The sequence below is a fragment of the Rhagoletis pomonella genome, unplaced genomic scaffold (assembly GCF_013731165.1).
Source record: "Rhagoletis pomonella isolate Grant_MI unplaced genomic scaffold, Rhpom_1.0 Rhpom_scaffold_00008, whole genome shotgun sequence".
In the NCBI taxonomy this organism is placed as follows: domain Eukaryota; kingdom Metazoa; phylum Arthropoda; class Insecta; order Diptera; family Tephritidae; genus Rhagoletis; species Rhagoletis pomonella.
Window position 1 is genome coordinate 4,353,526 of NW_023458562.1, and position 3,985 is coordinate 4,357,510.

Genomic DNA, 3,985 nt, shown 5'->3' on the forward strand with positions numbered 1-3,985 from the left:
TTTTTTTGAGTGATAACTCGAAAGAGCAAGAGCGAATTTTGAGCGCTCTACGAACTCTGGTGTGAGGTGATGTTGGTGGTGGCCTTAAAGTAATAGTGGCGATGTTGAAGGTGATTTTGCTGGTAGAGTCGTGGAATGTTGATGGTGCGATTTTGCTGGTGCCGGTGTTGAATGATGATGGTGGCGATACTTCTGGTACCGGTGTTGAAGGTGATGGTACGATGTTGGTGGTGGCATTAAAGGTGATGGAGGAGGTGCGTGCGATATCAGCTGGTGACGGCATTAAAGATGATGGTGGGTTTTAATTTTAATTGTTGCAAATCTGTAATAACGAGAAAATCAATTAAAATGCACAAGTTAAGTAATTTACATATGTATGTACATACCTTAAAAATAATGATGCAAAGTCGACGGCAACGGCAACGGGAACATAAAATGAAATTTGAAATATCTATAAAATTATAAAATTTTTTTTATCAAATGTGACATTTTTCGACAAAGCCTACTGTCATAAAAACTGCCATATTTCTTACTCGCTTTAACGCACAGAATTCCTATAAAAGTAGGAATTCCGCTCTAACAAATGAAAAATCCCACCAAACAACTTGTGTTGCCGGCAATAAGAAAACGTGTCGCCCTCGGAAACAAATTTATTGCCGGTAATATTGCCATCGAATCGATTTCCTATTACCGGTCGCTCTAAAACGTCCGCCGAAGGCAACTCGCCTGAGCCGTTTTCTTATTACCTGAATGAGTCCTTTTCTTATCGCTTCAGGCGATAATTGGAATAATTTTATTCTTTTTAATACTTCACTTATTTTTTTGTATACCGAATTGCAACTTACAATCGGAATTAATTCATTTTCTCGCTGTGAGGCTTCCTATTTTTTCAATCTTGTCCTTGGGCATAATTTAGATGCTTTTGGCCAATACTATTGACGCCGTATTCATTAGTTTCGGAATTTTTGAGAACTTGAAGTGATGTTGCCGATTTGTCACCACAGCGATAAATCGGTGAGTCGCCAATTTGTTACCATTGACGATTGTTGCCTATTTCTCATGTTTTGCATGGTGGGATGTTTCACATTTCGAATACCAAATTTGTAAATGTGTGCGTGATAGCTAAAAAGTTGCGAAAGTGTGTGTAACGCTGTCGAATTTGAGGGGAAACTGCTCAGCCAGGGCTTGCAGGGTTACTGCCAAAATACTACGCACATACACACAAATGTACATACCCTGTGGGGAAAATCTCTAGTTCTGAAGTGGTGCGCTTCTAGTACATTTAGACCCAGTACTGGTTCGCGATAAATCTCTTTTGCATGCAAGCAACTGGCGAATTTAACATGGCGATGTCCTAGGAAGTGTCAATTGCCCCCCGCTGCATCCCTTTTTCGATAGTTCCGAACTAGTCCTAAATTTTATAGTTCCGAACCAGTTCTAACCTCGACATACGAAAGAATAAAGTATCATGATTTTTCAATCATTTTGGTTCTTCCGTGTGTGCGATTTTAAGTTATTTTGGAAGAAATGTGTTTCAATTTGAAATTAAATTTGTTTGAATGATTGTAAGAAATGTACGTTTACATACCTTTAGCTGTAGTTGAGTTTGCAGAGGCGCTCGCTGTTATTTCTTAGATTCCAGACTGTCCAAAGATGTTGAAATGTTAACACAAATTTTAGTTTTGTATTACCAAGCTATGAAAAAGCATCTGCGAAGCACAGAATAGAAGCGTGTTCGAACGAAAAAGCCGCCGAACACATATCTATGTAAAGTAAACAAGCCCCCGCTGCATCCCTTTTTCGATAGTTCCGAACTATTTCTAAATTCGTCAAATAAGATCTAGTTCGTTCTGCATCCCTTTTTCTATAGTTACGAACTATTTCTAAATTCCTCACTTTAAATATAGATTTCTAGTGAAAAAAACTAGTACTACTTTTCGCTGATTTTGGACTGGTGGGTATCTAGTTCCTATCGGACCAGTTCGTTTTTGGCGATGAAGACCTAGTACGGAACTAGAAATTTGATTCACTAGTCCGCGGTTTCCCTACAGGGTATTTACAACTTACGGCAGCATACATACATATGCACATAATTACACGCATACTCAAATCCAAAAATAACTATTTCTTTCATAACCGCATGCGCGTATTTCTCAAGGCCAAGTAAATTCATTCATAAAAATAACCGCAGCACATCTCCCCGCAAATTCATCACCATCAAGCTCAACTTTTTCAATCCGACACAAAAATTCAAAAATCTTAAAATGAAGAACTCTCGGCCAGCCAAGTGAAAAGTGGCAACTATTTCTCTATATCCAGTAAAATAAGTTATCTCGAATTTTGGAAATTTTTGGCAAAACACTCTATTTCTATGTTCCATATCAATATTTCAATCATTAACTAGTTTTTGAGATGTAATTTTAATAAACATTAAATAAAAGTGTACGTTTTCTGCAGGAAAATACATTGATTTTTTTTAATAAAATCAAAACTTCTAAAATCACAAAAATATATGGTTTTATCGGAAGTTCACAGATGTAACGTGGCAACTTAGCTCGTTTTCATATTTTTCGGTCCGAAATTGTAAAATTTTTATGCATGACGCGCCACAATTTTTGTACAGGTGGGTCAATGTGCCTTGAACAAATTTTATATATATACAAAAAAATTATTTTATTTATTTTTTAATATTAAAATTTTCTATACTTCGAAGCGTTTATAAAAATATATTTACATATATGCACGGACGATTTTTAATATTTTTCAACCGTAAGCAAATCTTCAATACCATGAAAGATTCAAACACATCAAAGTACAATCAATGCAATGTCCAAGCTAGTGGTACTCCACTGTACATGTGTATATGAATGTATGCATGTATGCGTGTAAAAAATGTCAATTCCAGTTGGTGTTTAACCCATTTTAGCCGACATCGTTTTTTTGGTTTCAGCTGGTTCCAACTGTTAATGAAGCACAATTTTTATGATTAATCTTGATGAAAGTTACATGTATCCTCGAGAACATGGTTACATGCAAAATTTTAAATAAATTAATATTATTCTCCATACAAAATGTACGAGTATTGCTTTATTAAATGCAAACTTATGCGAAAATCTAAATATTTCGTAAACGTAGGGTTAATATTTTCGCGCACGTGCCAATCTGGAGGCGATTCGCAGAAATTGAATAATTTGTGTTGATGGAAGCGGCGAGGGGAAGACGAAAGCAGAACAATCGTATATATGTACGCACATATGTACATTTATAAATGAATACATACTTACATTTTTACGCGTTTGTCTTTTTGGATGCATGAAAAATTTGGTAGCAGAAATAGGTAATGAAATGAAGTTTACAAATATGTGCTTTATAAATTTAGGTTTAGTTATTAATAAATTAGATATGTAAATGACAATGTGGGGGACAAATATGCACATGAGTAGCGAAGGTGCCACTCATCGAATGGCAACTTCTTACACGACTTTATTAGAAAAGATTTGAAAACTGCATTATTTCCATAAATATAGAAAATATTGAAAAATTTCTCAAATAGTTTCGTCTTAGATTAGCGAGATTTTTACAAATTGCTGGAAAAATCCGACGTTTACAGATTTTTAGTATTTAAAAAAAAAAGTTCCCGGGTCGAAAATAATTAAAAACTTAATTATTTCCATAAATATCGGGAATACAAAAAAAATCATACAGACTTTCGACTTAGCTTAGGGAGATCTCTACAAAAAAATGGAAATAATTCTTTTCACAGTTTTCCAGTCCAAAACGCAAACACTTATGAGAGTTTTCTATTTGCAATCATTAAAAAAATATCAAAAAAATCGGAAAATGTTATATAATATTTTCGATTTAATAACATAAGATAAAACAATTATTTTCACAGAAAATCTAACACTTTCCAAAATATCACAAAATCATCAATATTCATATTTAATTAACAGTCCAAACGCTCTCGTTAGATGTAGCTCTGTTA

At 34.5% G+C, this 3,985-nt stretch overlaps 1 long non-coding RNA gene across 1 annotated transcript; it reads right to left on the minus strand.

Moving 5' to 3' along the window:
* On the minus strand, nt 1-600 carry LOC118745105. Its single transcript, XR_004993609.1, has 2 exons — nt 387-600; nt 1-322 (listed from the first exon to the last, which is right to left on the minus strand). It is a non-coding gene; the product is annotated as an uncharacterized LOC118745105 (long non-coding RNA).
* Nucleotides 601-3,985: the final 3,385 nt, after the last annotated feature.